Below are 17,781 nucleotides of genomic sequence, written 5' to 3'. Positions count from 1 at the left end.
TTGTCTTGCCCTGGGTTTGCCTTCCATCCAAGAATAGTTGCCAGGAATTCTCCATCTAATGACTCTATGGATGCATCCCAAATTGCACCTTTATCCCAACATAGTGCACTACTAGGGCTCTGTTCAATGTTTTTATTTATTTAACTAGGCAAGGCAGTTAAGAACAAATTATTATTTACAATGACAGCCTACACCAACCAAACCCAGGCAATGCTGGGCCAATTGTGCACTGCCCAATGGGACACCCAATCACAGCTGGTTGTGATACAGCCTGGATTTGAACCAGGATGCCTGTAGTGACACCGCTAGCACTAAGATGCAGTGCCTTAGACCACTGCGCCACTCAGGAGCCCACTAAAACTGTTGCACTAAATAGGGGAAATTGGGTCATTTGGGACACAGGCCATACTTAAGTTGCCAGGAATGGAAGAGTAGACATTTGATCAACGAACGACAGGACTACTACAGCTAGAATATCTTATTCTGTAGCTAGTTAGGAGATACTGATACTTCCGTTGCTATAGTTATTCTGTAGCTAGTTAGGAGATACTGATACTTCCGTTGCTATAGTTATTCTGTAGCTAGTTAGGAGATACTGTATACTTCCGTTGCTATAGTTATTCTGTAGCTAGTTGGGAGATACTGTATACTTCCGTTGTTATAGTTATTCTGTAGCTAGTTAGGAGATACTGTATACTTCCGTTGCTATAGTTATTCTGTAGCTAGTTAGGAGATACTGATACTTCCGTTGCTATAGTTATTCTGTAGCTAGTTAGGAGATACTGTATACTTCCGTTGCTATAGTTATTCTGTAGCTAGTTAGGAGATACTGATACTTCCGTTGCTATAGTTATTCTGTAGCTAGTTAGGAGATACTGTATACTTCCGTTGCTATAGTTATTCTGTAGCTAGTTAGGAGATACTGATACTTCCGTTACTATAGTTATTCTGTAGCTAGTTAGGAGATACTGTATACTTCCGTTGCTATAGTTATTTTGTAGCAAGTTAGGAGATACTGATACTTCCGTTGCTATAGTTATTCTGTAGCTAGTTAGGAGATACTGTATACTTCCGTTGTTATAGTTATTCTGTAGCTAGTTAGGAGATACTGATACTTCCATTGCTATAGTTATTCTGTAGCTAGTTAGGAGATACTGATACTTCCGTTGTTATAGTTATTCTGTAGCTAGTTAGGAGATACTGTATACTTCCGTTGCTATAGTTATTCTGTAGCTAGTTAGGAGATACTGTATACTTCCGTTGTTATAGTTATTCTGTAGCTAGTTAGGAGATACTGATACTTCCGTTGCTATAGTTATTCTGTAGCTAGTTAGGAGATACTGATACTTCCGTTGCTATAGTTATTCTGTAGCTAGTTAGGAGATACTGATACTTCCGTTGCTATAGTTATTCTGTAGCTAGTTAGGAGATACTGTATACTTCCGTTGCTATAGTTATTCTGTAGCTAGTTAGGAGATACTGATACTTCCGTTGCTATAGTTATTCTGTAGCTAGTTAGGAGATACTGATACTTCCGTTGCTATAGTTATTCTGTAGCTAGTTAGGAGATACTGATACTTCCGTTGTTATAGTTATTCTGTAGCTAGTTAGGAGATACTGATACTTCCGTTGCTATAGTTATTCTGTAGCTAGTTAGGAGATACTGTATACTTCCGTTGCTATAGTTATTCTGTAGCTAGTTAGGAGATACTGTATACTTCCATTGCTATAGTTATTCTGTAGCTAGTTAGGAGATACTGTATACTTCCATTGCTATAGTTATTCTGTAGCTAGTTAGGAGATACTGTATACTTCCGTTGCTATAGTTATTTTGTAGCAAGTTAGGAGATACTGATACTTCCGTTGCTATAGTTATTCTGTAGCTAGTTAGGAGATACTGTATACTTCCGTTGTTATAGTTATTCTGTAGCTAGTTAGGAGATACTGATACTTCCATTGCTATAGTTATTCTGTAGCTAGTTAGGAGATACTGATACTTCCGTTGTTATAGTTATTCTGTAGCTAGTTAGGAGATACTGTATACTTCCGTTGCTATAGTTATTCTGTAGCTAGTTAGGAGATACTGTATACTTCCGTTGTTATAGTTATTCTGTAGCTAGTTAGGAGATACTGATACTTCCGTTGCTATAGTTATTCTGTAGCTAGTTAGGAGATACTGATACTTCCGTTGCTATAGTTATTCTGTAGCTAGTTAGGAGATACTGATACTTCCGTTGCTATAGTTATTCTGTAGCTAGTTAGGAGATACTGTATACTTCCGTTGCTATAGTTATTCTGTAGCTAGTTAGGAGATACTGATACTTCCGTTGCTATAGTTATTCTGTAGCTAGTTAGGAGATACTGATACTTCCGTTGCTATAGTTATTCTGTAGCTAGTTAGGAGATACTGATACTTCCGTTGCTATAGTTATTCTGTAGCTAGTTAGGAGATACTGTATACTTCCGTTGCTATAGTTATTCTGTAGCTAGTTAGGAGATACTGATACTTCCGTTGCTATAGTTATTCTGTAGCTAGTTAGGAGATACTGATACTTCCGTTGCTATAGTTATTCTGTAGCTAGTTAGGAGATACTGATACTTCCATTGCTATAGTTATTCTGTAGCTAGTTAGGAGATACTGTATACTTCCGTTGTTATAGTTATTCTGTAGCTAGTTAGGAGATACTGTATACCTCCGTTGCTATAGTTATTCTGTAGCTAGTTAGGAGATACTGTATACTTCCGTTGCTATAGTTATTTTGTAGCTAGTTAGGAGATATTGTATACTTCCGTTGCTATAGTTATTCTGTAGCTAGTTAGGAGATACTGATACTTCTGTTGCTATAGTTATTTTGTAGCTAGTTAGGTGATACTGTATACTTCCGTTGCTATAGTTATTCTGTAGCTAGTTAGGAGATACTGTATACTTCCGTTGCTATAGTTATTCTGTAGCTAGTTAGGAGATACTGATACTTCCGTTGCTATAGTTATTCTGTAGCTAGTTAGGAGATACTGTATACTTCCGTTGCTATAGTTATTCTGTAGCTAGTTAGGAGATACTGTATACTTCCGTTGCTATAGTTATTTTGTAGCTAGTTGGGAGATACTGTATACTTCCGTTGCTATAGTTATTCTGTAGCTAGTTAGGAGATACTGTATACTTCCGTTGCTATAGTTATTCTGTAGCTAGTTAGAAGATACTGATACTTCCGTTGCTATAGTTATTCTGTAGCTAGTTAGGAGATACTGTATACTTCCGTTGCTATAGTTATTTTGTAGCTAGTTAGGAGATACTGTATACTTCCGTTGCTATAGTTATTCTGTAGCTAGTTAGGAGATACTGTATACTTCCGTTGCTATAGTTATTTTGTAGCTAGTTAGGAGATACTGTATACTTCCGTTGCTATAGTTATTCTGTAGCTAGTTAGGAGATACTGTATTCTTCCGTTGCTATAGTTATTCTGTAGCTAGTTAGGAGATACTGATACTTCCGTTGCTATAGTTATTCTGTAGCTAGTTAGGAGATACTGTATACTTCCGTTGCTATAGTTATTTTGTAGCTAGTTAGGAGATACTGTATACTTCCGTTGTTATATTTATTCTGTAGCTAGTTAGGAGATACTGATACTTCCGTTGTTATAGTTATTCTGTAGCTAGTTAGGAGATACTGATACTTCCGTTGCTATAGTTATTCTGTAGCTAGTTAGGAGATACTGTATACTTCCGTTGCTATAGTTATTCTGTAGCTAGTTAGGAGATACTGTATACTTCCGTTGCTATAGTTATTCTGTAGCTAGTTAGGAGATACTGTATACTTCCGTTGCTATAGTTATTCTGTAGCTAGTTAGGAGATACTGATACTTCCGTTGTTATAGTTATTCTGTAGCTAGTTAGGAGATACTGATACTTCCGTTGCTATAGTTATTCTGTAGCTAGTTAGGAGATAGTGATACTTCCATTGCTATAGTTATTCTGTAGCTAGTTAGGAGATACTGATACTTCCATTGCTATAGTTATTCTGTAGCTAGTTAGGAGATACTGTATACTTCCGTTGTTATAGTTATTCTGTAGCTAGTTAGGAGATACTGTATACCTCCGTTGCTATAGTTATTCTGTAGCTAGTTAGGAGATACTGTATACTTCCGTTGCTATAGTTATTTTGTAACTAGTTAGGAGATATTGTATACTTCCGTTGCTATAGTTATTCTGTAGCTAGTTAGGAGATACTGATACTTCCGTTGCTATAGTTATTCTGTAGCTAGTTAGGAGATACTGTATACTTCCGTTGCTATAGTTATTTTGTAGCTAGTTAGGAGATACTGTATACTTCCGTTGCTATAGTTATTCTGTAGCTAGTTAGGAGATACTGTATACTTCCGTTGCTATAGTTATTTTGTAGCTAGTTAGGAGATACTGTATACTTCCGTTGCTATAGTTATTCTGTAGCTAGTTAGGAGATACTGTATTCTTCCGTTGCTATAGTTATTCTGTAGCTAGTTAGGAGATACTGATACTTCCGTTGCTATAGTTATTCTGTAGCTAGTTAGGAGATACTGTATACTTCCGTTGCTATAGTTATTCTGTAGCTAGTTAGGAGATACTGTATACTTCCGTTGCTATAGTTATTCTGTAGCTAGTTAGGAGATACTGTATACTTCCGTTGCTATAGTTATTCTGTAGCTAGTTAGGAGATACTGATACTTCCGTTGTTATAGTTATTCTGTAGCTAGTTAGGAGATACTGATACTTCCGTTGCTATAGTTATTCTGTAGCTAGTTAGGAGATAGTGATACTTCCATTGCTATAGTTATTCTGTAGCTAGTTAGGAGATAGTGATACTTCCATTGCTATAGTTATTCTGTAGCTAGTTAGGAGATACTGTATACTTCCGTTGTTATAGTTATTCTGTAGCTAGTTAGGAGATACTGTATACCTCCGTTGCTATAGTTATTCTGTAGCTAGTTAGGAGATACTGTATACTTCCGTTGCTATAGTTATTTTGTAGCTAGTTAGGAGATATTGTATACTTCCGTTGCTATAGTTATTCTGTAGCTAGTTAGGAGATACTGATACTTCCGTTGCTATAGTTATTCTGTAGCTAGTTAGGAGATACTGTATACTTCCGTTGCTATAGTTATTCTGTAGCTAGTTAGGAGATACTGATACTTCCGTTGCTATAGTTATTCTGTAGCTAGTTAGGAGATACTGTATACTTCCGTTGCTATAGTTATTCTGTAGCTAGTTAGGAGATACTGTATACTTCCGTTGCTATAGTTATTTTGTAGCTAGTTGGGAGATACTGTATACTTCCGTTGCTATAGTTATTCTGTAGCTAGTTAGGAGATACTGTATACTTCCGTTGCTATAGTTATTCTGTAGCTAGTTAGGAGATACTGATACTTCCGTTGCTATAGTTATTCTGTAGCTAGTTAGGAGATACTGATACTTCCGTTGCTATAGTTATTCTGTAGCTAGTTAGGAGATACTGATACTTCCGTTGTTATAGTTATTCTGTAGCTAGTTAGGAGATACTGATACTTCCGTTGCTATAGTTATTCTGTAGCTAGTTAGGAGATACTGTATACTTCCGTTGCTATAGTTATTCTGTAGCTAGTTAGGAGATACTGTATACTTCCATTGCTATAGTTATTCTGTAGCTAGTTAGGAGATACTGTATACTTCCATTGCTATAGTTATTCTGTAGCTAGTTAGGAGATACTGTATACTTCCGTTGCTATAGTTATTTTGTAGCAAGTTAGGAGATACTGATACTTCCGTTGCTATAGTTATTCTGTAGCTAGTTAGGAGATACTGTATACTTCCGTTGTTATAGTTATTCTGTAGCTAGTTAGGAGATACTGATACTTCCATTGCTATAGTTATTCTGTAGCTAGTTAGGAGATACTGATACTTCCGTTGTTATAGTTATTCTGTAGCTAGTTAGGAGATACTGTATACTTCCGTTGCTATAGTTATTCTGTAGCTAGTTAGGAGATACTGTATACTTCCGTTGTTATAGTTATTCTGTAGCTAGTTAGGAGATACTGATACTTCCGTTGCTATAGTTATTCTGTAGCTAGTTAGGAGATACTGATACTTCCGTTGCTATAGTTATTCTGTAGCTAGTTAGGAGATACTGATACTTCCGTTGCTATAGTTATTCTGTAGCTAGTTAGGAGATACTGTATACTTCCGTTGCTATAGTTATTCTGTAGCTAGTTAGGAGATACTGATACTTCCGTTGCTATAGTTATTCTGTAGCTAGTTAGGAGATACTGATACTTCCGTTGCTATAGTTATTCTGTAGCTAGTTAGGAGATACTGATACTTCCGTTGCTATAGTTATTCTGTAGCTAGTTAGGAGATACTGTATACTTCCGTTGCTATAGTTATTCTGTAGCTAGTTAGGAGATACTGATACTTCCGTTGCTATAGTTATTCTGTAGCTAGTTAGGAGATACTGATACTTCCGTTGCTATAGTTATTCTGTAGCTAGTTAGGAGATACTGATACTTCCATTGCTATAGTTATTCTGTAGCTAGTTAGGAGATACTGTATACTTCCGTTGTTATAGTTATTCTGTAGCTAGTTAGGAGATACTGTATACCTCCGTTGCTATAGTTATTCTGTAGCTAGTTAGGAGATACTGTATACTTCCGTTGCTATAGTTATTTTGTAGCTAGTTAGGAGATATTGTATACTTCCGTTGCTATAGTTATTCTGTAGCTAGTTAGGAGATACTGATACTTCTGTTGCTATAGTTATTTTGTAGCTAGTTAGGTGATACTGTTTACTTCCGTTGCTATAGTTATTCTGTAGCTAGTTAGGAGATACTGATACTTCCGTTGCTATAGTTATTCTGTAGCTAGTTAGGAGATACTGATACTTCCGTTGCTATAGTTATTCTGTAGCTAGTTAGGAGATACTGTATACTTCCGTTGCTATAGTTATTCTGTAGCTAGTTAGGAGATACTGTATACTTCCGTTGCTATAGTTATTTTGTAGCTAGTTGGGAGAGACTGTATACTTCCGTTGCTATAGTTATTCTGTAGCTAGTTAGGAGATACTGTATACTTCCGTTGCTATAGTTATTCTGTAGCTAGTTAGAAGATACTGATACTTCCGTTGCTATAGTTATTCTGTAGCTAGTTAGGAGATACTGTATACTTCCGTTGCTATAGTTATTTTGTAGCTAGTTAGGAGATACTGTATACTTCCGTTGCTATAGTTATTCTGTAGCTAGTTAGGAGATACTGTATACTTCCGTTGCTATAGTTATTTTGTAGCTAGTTAGGAGATACTGTATACTTCCGTTGCTATAGTTATTCTGTAGCTAGTTAGGAGATACTGTATACTTCCTTTGCTATAGTTATTCTGTAGCTAGTTAGGAGATACTGTATACTTCCGTTGCTATAGTTATTCTGTAGCTAGTTAGGAGATACTGATACTTCCGTTGTTATAGTTATTCTGTAGCTAGTTAGGAGATACTGATACATCCGTTGCTATAGTTATTCTGTAGCTAGTTAGGAGATAGTGATACTTCCATTGCTATAGTTATTCTGTAGCTAGTTAGGAGATAGTGATACTTCCATTGCTATAGTTATTCTGTAGCTAGTTAGGAGATACTGTATACTTCCGTTGTTATAGTTATTCTGTAGCTAGTTAGGAGATACTGTATACCTCCGTTGCTATAGTTATTCTGTAGCTAGTTAGGAGATACTGTATACTTCCGTTGCTATAGTTATTTTGTAGCTAGTTAGGAGATATTGTATACTTCCGTTGCTATAGTTATTCTGTAGCTAGTTAGGAGATACTGATACTTCCGTTGCTATAGTTATTCTGTAGCTAGTTAGGAGATACTGTATACTTCCGTTGCTATAGTTATTCTGTAGCTAGTTAGGAGATACTGATACTTCCGTTGCTATAGTTATTCTGTAGCTAGTTAGGAGATACTGTATACTTCCGTTGCTATAGTTATTCTGTAGCTAGTTAGGAGATACTGTATACTTCCGTTGCTATAGTTATTTTGTAGCTAGTTGGGAGATACTGTATACTTCCGTTGCTATAGTTATTCTGTAGCTAGTTAGGAGATACTGTATACTTCCGTTGCTATAGTTATTCTGTAGCTAGTTAGGAGATACTGATACTTCCGTTGCTATAGTTATTCTGTAGCTAGTTAGGAGATACTGTATACTTCCGTTGCTATAGTTATTTTGTAGCTAGTTAGGAGATACTGTATACTTCCGTTGCTATAGTTATTCTGTAGCTAGTTAGGAGATACTGTATACTTCTGTTGCTATAGTTATTTTGTAGCTAGTTAGGAGATACTGTATACTTCCGTTGCTATAGTTATTCTGTAGCTAGTTAGGAGATACTGTATACTTCCGTTGCTATAGTTATTCTGTAGCTAGTTAGGAGATACTGTATACTTCCGTTGCTATAGTTATTCTGTAGCTAGTTAGGAGATACTGATACTTCCGTTGCTATAGTTATTCTGTAGCTAGTTAGGAGATACTGTATACTTCCGTTGCTATAGTTATTCTGTAGCTAGTTAGGAGATACTGTATACTTCCGTTGCTATAGTTATTCTGTAGCTAGTTAGGAGATACTGTATACTTCCGTTGCTATAGTTATTCTGTAGCTAGTTAGGAGATACTGTATACCTCCGTTGCTATAGTTATTCTGTAGCTAGTTAGGAGATACTGATACTTCCGTTGTTATAGTTATTCTGTAGCTAGTTAGGAGATACTGATACTTCCGTTGCTATAGTTATTCTGTAGCTAGTTAGGAGATACTGATACTTCCGTTGTAATAGTTATTCTGTAGCTAGTTAGGAGATACTGATACTTCCGTTGCTATAGTTATTCTGTAGCTAGTTAGGAGATACTGTATACTTCCGTTGCTATAGTTATTCTGTAGCTAGTTATGAGATACTGTATACTTCCGTTGCTATAGTTATTCTGAAGCTAGTTAATGAGATACTGATACTTCCGTTGTTATAGTTATTCTGTAGCTAGTTAGGAGATACTGATACTTCCGTTGTTATAGTTATTCTGTAGCTAGTTAGGAGATACTGATACTTCCGTTGCTATAGTTATTCTGTAGCTAGTTAGGAGATACTGTATACTTCCGTTGCTATAGTTATTCTGTAGCTAGTTAGGAGATACTGTATACTTCCGTTGCTTTAGTTATTCTGTAGCTAGTTAGGAGATACTGTATACTTCCGTTGCTATAGTTATTCTGTAGCTAGTTAGGAGATACTGTATACTTCCGTTCCTATAGTTATTTTGTAGCTAGTTGGGAGATACTGTATACTTCCGTTGCTATAGTTATTCTGTAGCTAGTTAGGAGATACTGTATACTTCCGTTGCTATAGTTATTCTGTAGCTAGTTAGGAGATACTGTATACTTCCGTTGCTATAGTTATTCTGTAGCTAGTTAGGAGATACTGTATACTTCCGTTGCTATAGTTATTCTGTAGCTAGTTAGGAGATACTGTATACTTCCGTTGCTATAGTTATTCTGTAGCTAGTTAGGAGATACTGTATACTTCCGTTGCTATAGTTATTTTGTAGCTAGTTGGGAGATACTGTATACTTCCGTTGCTATAGTTATTCTGTAGCTAGTTAGGAGATACTGTATACTTCCGTTGCTATAGTTATTCTGTAGCTAGTTAGGAGATACTGATACTTCCGTTGCTATAGTTATTCTGTAGCTAGTTAGGAGATACTGTATACTTCCGTTGCTATAGTTATTTTGTAGCTAGTTAGGAGATACTGTATACTTCCGTTGCTATAGTTATTCTGTAGCTAGTTAGGAGATACTGTATACTTCCGTTGCTATAGTTATTTTGTAGCTAGTTAGGAGATACTGTATACTTCCGTTGCTATAGTTATTCTGTAGCTAGTTAGGAGATACTGTATACTTCCGTTGCTATAGTTATTCTGTAGCTAGTTAGGAGATACTGATACTTCCGTTGCTATAGTTATTCTGTAGCTAGTTAGGAGATACTGTATACTTCCGTTGCTATAGTTATTTTGTAGCTAGTTAGGAGATACTGTATACTTCCGTTGTTATAGTTATTCTGTAGCTAGTTAGGAGATACTGATACTTCCGTTGTTATAGTTATTCTGTAGCTAGTTAGGAGATACTGATACTTCCGTTGCTATAGTTATTCTGTAGCTAGTTAGGAGATACTGTATACTTCCGTTGCTATAGTTATTCTGTAGCTAGTTAGGAGATACTGTATACTTCCATTGCTATAGTTATTCTGTAGCTAGTTAGGAGATACTGATACTTCCGTTGTTATAGTTATTCTGTAGCTAGTTAGGAGATACTGATACTTCCGTTGCTATAGTTATTCTGTAGCTAGTTAGGAGATACTGTATACTTCCGTTGCTATAGTTATTCTGTAGCTAGTTAGGAGATACTGTATACTTCCGTTGCTATAGTTATTCTGTAGCTAGTTAGGAGATACTGTATACTTCCGTTGCTATAGTTATTCTGTAGCTAGTTAGGAGATACTGATACTTCCGTTGTTATAGTTATTCTGTAGCTAGTTAGGAGATACTGATACTTCCGTTGCTATAGTTATTCTGTAGCTAGTTAGGAGATAGTGATACTTCCATTGCTATAGTTATTCTGTAGCTAGTTAGGAGATACTGATACTTCCATTGCTATAGTTATTCTGTAGCTAGTTAGGAGATACTGTATACTTCCGTTGTTATAGTTATTCTGTAGCTAGTTAGGAGATACTGTATACCTCCGTTGCTATAGTTATTCTGTAGCTAGTTAGGAGATACTGTATACTTCCGTTGCTATAGTTATTTTGTAGCTAGTTAGGAGATATTGTATACTTCCGTTGCTATAGTTATTCTGTAGCTAGTTAGGAGATACTGATACTTCCGTTGCTATAGTTATTCTGTAGCTAGTTAGGAGATACTGTATACTTCCGTTGCTATAGTTATTTTGTAGCTAGTTAGGAGATACTGTATACTTCCGTTGCTATAGTTATTCTGTAGCTAGTTAGGAGATACTGTATACTTCCGTTGCTATAGTTATTTTGTAGCTAGTTAGGAGATACTGTATACTTCCGTTGCTATAGTTATTCTGTAGCTAGTTAGGAGATACTGTATACTTCCGTTGCTATAGTTATTTTGTAGCTAGTTAGGAGATACTGTATACTTCCGTTGTTATAGTTATTCTGTAGCTAGTTAGGAGATACTGTATACTTCCGTTGCTATAGTTATTTTGTAGCTAGTTGGGAGATACTGTATACTTCCGTTGCTATAGTTATTCTGTAGCTAGTTAGGAGATACTGTATACTTCCGTTGCTATAGTTATTCTGTAGCTAGTTAGGAGATACTGATACTTCCGTTGCTATAGTTATTCTGTAGCTAGTTAGGAGATACTGTATACTTCCGTTGCTATAGTTATTTTGTAGCTAGTTAGGAGATACTGTATACTTCCGTTGCTATAGTTATTCTGTAGCTAGTTAGGAGATACTGTATACTTCCGTTGCTATAGTTATTTTGTAGCTAGTTAGGAGATACTGTATACTTCCGTTGCTATAGTTATTCTGTAGCTAGTTAGGAGATACTGTATACTTCCGTTGCTATAGTTATTCTGTAGCTAGTTAGGAGATACTGATACTTCCGTTGCTATAGTTATTCTGTAGCTAGTTAGGAGATACTGTATACTTCCGTTGCTATAGTTATTTTGTAGCTAGTTAGGAGATACTGTATACTTCCGTTGTTATAGTTATTCTGTAGCTAGTTAGGAGATACTGATACTTCCGTTGTTATAGTTATTCTGTAGCTAGTTAGGAGATACTGATACTTCCGTTGCTATAGTTATTCTGTAGCTAGTTAGGAGATACTGTATACTTCCGTTGCTATAGTTATTCTGTAGCTAGTTAGGAGATACTGTATACTTCCATTGCTATAGTTATTCTGTAGCTAGTTAGGAGATACTGATACTTCCGTTGTTATAGTTATTCTGTAGCTAGTTAGGAGATACTGATACTTCCGTTGCTATAGTTATTCTGTAGCTAGTTAGGAGATACTGTATACTTCCGTTGCTATAGTTATTTTGTAGCTAGTTAGGAGATACTGTATACTTCCGTTGCTATAGTTATTCTGTAGCTAGTTAGGAGATACTGTATACTTCCGTTGCTATAGTTATTTTGTAGCTAGTTAGGAGATACTGTATACTTCCGTTGTTATAGTTATTCTGTAGCTAGTTAGGAGATACTGTATACTTCCGTTGCTATAGTTATTTTGTAGCTAGTTGGGAGATACTGTATACTTCCGTTGCTATAGTTATTCTGTAGCTAGTTAGGAGATACTGTATACTTCCGTTGCTATAGTTATTCTGTAGCTAGTTAGGAGATACTGATACTTCCGTTGCTATAGTTATTCTGTAGCTAGTTAGGAGATACTGTATACTTCCGTTGCTATAGTTATTTTGTAGCTAGTTAGGAGATACTGTATACTTCCGTTGCTATAGTTATTCTGTAGCTAGTTAGGAGATACTGTATACTTCCGTTGCTATAGTTATTTTGTAGCTAGTTAGGAGATACTGTATACTTCCGTTGCTATAGTTATTCTGTAGCTAGTTAGGAGATACTGTATACTTCCGTTGCTATAGTTATTCTGTAGCTAGTTAGGAGATACTGATACTTCCGTTGCTATAGTTATTCTGTAGCTAGTTAGGAGATACTGTATACTTCCGTTGCTATAGTTATTTTGTAGCTAGTTAGGAGATACTGTATACTTCCGTTGTTATAGTTATTCTGTAGCTAGTTAGGAGATACTGATACTTCCGTTGTTATAGTTATTCTGTAGCTAGTTAGGAGATACTGATACTTCCGTTGCTATAGTTATTCTGTAGCTAGTTAGGAGATACTGTATACTTCCGTTGCTATAGTTATTCTGTAGCTAGTTAGGAGATACTGTATACTTCCATTGCTATAGTTATTCTGTAGCTAGTTAGGAGATACTGATACTTCCGTTGTTATAGTTATTCTGTAGCTAGTTAGGAGATACTGATACTTCCGTTGCTATAGTTATTCTGTAGCTAGTTAGGAGATACTGTATACTTCCGTTGCTATAGTTATTCTGTAGCTAGTTAGGAGATACTGTATACTTCCGTTGCTATAGTTATTCTGTAGCTAGTTAGGAGATACTGTATACTTCCGTTGCTACAGTTATTCTGTAGCTAGTTAGGAGATACTGATACTTCCGTTGTTATAGTTATTCTGTAGCTAGTTAGGAGATACTGATACTTCCGTTGCTATAGTTATTCTGTAGCTAGTTAGGAGATAGTGATACTTCCATTGCTATAGTTATTCTGTAGCTAGTTAGGAGATACTGATACTTCCATTGCTATAGTTATTCTGTAGCTAGTTAGGAGATACTGTATACTTCCGTTGTTATAGTTATTCTGTAGCTAGTTAGGAGATACTGTATACCTCCGTTGCTATAGTTATTCTGTAGCTAGTTAGGAGATACTGATACTTCCGTTGCTATAGTTATTCTGTAGCTAGTTAGGAGATACTGTATACTTCCGTTGCTATAGTTATTTTGTAGCTAGTTAGGAGATACTGTATACTTCCGTTGCTATAGTTATTCTGTAGCTAGTTAGGAGATACTGTATACTTCCGTGCTATAGTTATTTTGTAGCTAGTTAGGAGATACTGTATACTTCCGTTGCTATAGTTATTCTGTAGCTAGTTAGGAGATACTGTATTCTTCCATTGCTATAGTTATTCTGTAGCTAGTTAGGAGATACTGATACTTCCGTTGCTATAGTTATTCTGTAGCTAGTTAGGAGATACTGTATACTTCCGTTGCTATAGTTATTTTGTAGCTAGTTAGGAGATACTGTATACTTCCGTTGTTATATTTATTCTGTAGCTAGTTAGGAGATACTGATACTTCCGTTGTTATAGTTATTCTGTAGCTAGTTAGGAGATACTGATACTTCCGTTGCTATAGTTATTCTGTAGCTAGTTAGGAGATACTGTATACTTCCGTTGCTATAGTTATTTTGTAGCTAGTTAGGAGATACTGTAGCTAGTTAGGAGATACTGTATACTTCCGTTGCTATAGTTATTCTGTAGCTAGTTAGGAGATACTGTATACTTCCGTTGCTATAGTTATTCTGTAGCTAGTTAGGAGATACTGATACTTCCGTTGTTATAGTTATTCTGTAGCTAGTTAGGAGATACTGATACTTCCGTTGCTATAGTTATTCTGTAGCTAGTTAGGAGATAGTGATACTTCCATTGCTATAGTTATTCTGTAGCTAGTTAGGAGATACTGATACTTCCATTGCTATAGTTATTCTGTAGCTAGTTAGGAGATACTGTATACTTCCGTTGTTATAGTTATTCTGTAGCTAGTTAGGAGATACTGTATACTTCTGTTGTTATAGTTATTCTGTAGCTAGTTAGGAGATACTGTATACTTCCGTTGTTATAGTTATTCTGTAGCTAGTTAGGAGATACTGTATACTTCCGTTGTTATAGTTATTCTGTAGCTAGTTAGGAGATACTGTATACCTCCGTTGCTATAGTTATTCTGTAGCTAGTTAGGAAATACTGTATACTTCCGTTGCTATAGTTATTTTGTAGCTAGTTAGGAGATATTGTATACTTCCGTTGCTATAGTTATTCTGTAGCTAGTTAGGAGATACTGATACTTCCGTTGCTATAGTTATTCTGTAGCTAGTTAGGAGATACTGTATACTTCCGTTGCTATAGTTATTCTGTAGCTAGTTAGGAGATACTGATACTTCCGTTGCTATAGTTATTCTGTAGCTAGTTAGGAGATACTGTATACTTCCGTTGCTATAGTTATTCTGTAGCTAGTTAGGAGATACTGTATACTTCCGTTGCTATAGTTTTTTGTAGCTAGTTGGGAGATACTGTATACTTCCGTTGCTATAGTTATTCTGTAGCTAGTTAGGAGATACTGTATACTTCCGTTGCTATAGTTATTCTGTAGCTAGTTAGGAGATACTGATACTTCCGTTGCTATAGTTATTCTGTAGCTAGTTAGGAGATACTGTATACTTCCGTTGCTATAGTTATTTTGTAGCTAGTTAGGAGATACTGTATACTTCCGTTGCTATAGTTATTCTGTAGCTAGTTAGGAGATACTGTATACTTCTGTTGCTATAGTTATTTTGTAGCTAGTTAGGAGATACTGTATACTTCCGTTGCTATAGTTATTCTGTAGCTAGTTAGGAGATACTGTATACTTCCGTTGCTATAGTTATTCTGTAGCTAGTTAGGAGATACTGTATACTTCCGTTGCTATAGTTATTCTGTAGCTAGTTAGGAGATACTGATACTTCCGTTGCTATAGTTATTCTGTAGCTAGTTAGGAGATACTGTATACTTCCGTTGCTATAGTTATTCTGTAGCTAGTTAGGAGATACTGTATACTTCCGTTGCTATAGTTATTCTGTAGCTAGTTAGGAGATACTGTATACTTCCGTTGCTATAGTTATTCTGTAGCTAGTTAGGAGATACTGTATACCTCCGTTGCTATAGTTATTCTGTAGCTAGTTAGGAGATACTGATACTTCCGTTGTTATAGTTATTCTGTAGCTAGTTAGGAGATACTGATACTTCCGTTGCTATAGTTATTCTGTAGCTAGTTAGGAGATACTGATACTTCCGTTGTAATAGTTATTCTGTAGCTAGTTAGGAGATACTGATACTTCCGTTGCTATAGTTATTCTGTAGCTAGTTAGGAGATACTGTATACTTCCGTTGCTATAGTTATTCTGTAGCTAGTTATGAGATACTGTATACTTCCGTTGCTATAGTTATTCTGAAGCTAGTTAATGAGATACTGATACTTTCCGTTGTTATAGTTATTCTGTAGCTAGTTAGGAGATACTGATACTTCCGTTGTTATAGTTATTCTGTAGCTAGTTAGGAGATACTGATACTTCCGTTGCTATAGTTATTCTGTAGCTAGTTAGGAGATACTGTATACTTCCGTTGCTATAGTTATTCTGTAGCTAGTTAGGAGATACTGTATACTTCCGTTGCTATAGTTTATTCTGTAGCTAGTTAGGAGATACTGTATACTTCCGTTGCTATAGTTATTCTGTAGCTAGTTAGGAGATACTGTATACTTCCGTTGCTATAGTTATTCTGTAGCTAGTTAGGGAGATACTGTATACTTCCGTTGCTATAGTTATTCTGTAGCTAGTTAGGGAGATACTGTATACTTCCGTTGCTATAGTTATTCTGTAGCTAGTTAGGAGATACTGTATACTTCCGTTGCTATAGTTATTCTGTAGCTAGTTAGGAGATACTGTATACTTCCGTTGCTATAGTTATTCTGTAGCTAGTTAGGAGATACTGTATACTTCCGTTGCTATAGTTATTCTGTAGCTAGTTAGGAGATACTGTATACTTCCGTTGCTATAGTATTCTGTAGTAGTTAGGGAGATACTGTATACTCCGTGCTATAGTTATTTGTAGCTAGTAGGGAGATACTGTATACTTCCGTTGCTATAGTTATTCTGTAGCTAGTTAGGAGATACTGTATACTTCCGTTGCTATAGTTATTCTGTAGCTAGTTAGGAGATACTGATACTTCCGTTGCTATAGTTATTCTGTAGCTAGTTAGGAGATACTGTATACTTCCGTTGCTATAGTTATTTTGTAGCTAGTTAGGAGATACTGTATACTTCAATGTTATTAGTTATTCTGTAGTAGTTAGGAAGATACTTCTGTATAGTTATTCTGTAGCTAGTTAGGAGGATACTGTATACTTCCGTTGCTATAGTATTTCTGTAGCTAGTTAGGAGATACTGTATACTTCCGTTTGCTATAGTTATTCTGTAGCTAGTTAGGAGATACTGTATACTTCCTTGCTATAGTTATTCTGTAGCTAGTTAGGAGATACTGATACTTCCGTTGTTATAGTTATTCTGTAGCTAGTTAGGAGATACTGATACTTCCGTTGCTATAGTTATTCTGTAGCTAGTTAGGAGATACTGTATACTTCCGTTGCTATAGTTTATTCTGTAGCTAGTTAGGAGATACTGTATACTTCCGTTGCTTATAGTTATTCTGTAGCTAGTTAGGAGATACTGATACTTCCGTTGTTATAGTTATTCTGTAGCTAGTTAGGAGATACTGATACTTCCGTTGCTATAGTTATTCTGTAGCTAGTTAGGAGATAGTGATACTTCCATTGCTATAGTTATTCTGTAGCTAGTTAGGAGATACTGATACTTCCATTGCTATAGTTATTCTGTAGCTAGTTAGGAGATACTGTATACTTCCGTTGTTATAGTTATTCTGTAGCTAGTAGGAGATACTGTATACCTCCGTTGCTATAGTTATTCTGTAGCTAGTTAGGAGATACTGTATACTTCCGTTGCTATAGTTATTTTGTAGCTAGTTAGGAGATATTGTATACTTCCGTTGCTATAGTTATTCTGTAGCTAGTTAGGAGATACTGATACTTCCGTTGCTATAGTTATTCTGTAGCTAGTTAGGAGATACTGTATACTTCCGTTGCTATAGTTATTTTGTAGCTAGTTAGGAGATACTGTATACTTCCGTTGCTATAGTTATTCTGTAGCTAGTTAGGAGTACTGTATACTTCCGTGGCTATAGTTATTTTGTAGCTAGTTAGGAGATACTGTATACTTCCGTTGCTATAGTTATTCTGTAGCTAGTTAGGAGATACTGTATTCTTCCGTTGCTATAGTTATTCTGTAGCTAGTTAGGAGATACTGATACTTCCG

The 17,781-nt window shown here is 35.9% G+C and overlaps 1 protein-coding gene across 2 annotated transcripts in view; it reads left to right on the top strand.

Moving 5' to 3' along the window:
- The window catches only part of LOC115166878 (cortexin domain-containing 1-like), a 52,914-nt gene that overhangs the window by 4,848 nt on the left and 30,285 nt on the right, over positions 1-17,781 (top strand). The window lies entirely within an intron of this gene.

The sequence above is a fragment of the Salmo trutta genome, chromosome 29 (genome assembly GCF_901001165.1).
Source record: "Salmo trutta chromosome 29, fSalTru1.1, whole genome shotgun sequence".
NCBI lineage: Eukaryota > Metazoa > Chordata > Actinopteri > Salmoniformes > Salmonidae > Salmo > Salmo trutta.
Note: the sequence above shows the minus strand (reverse complement) of the source record. Positions and strands in the feature narration are given on the sequence as shown.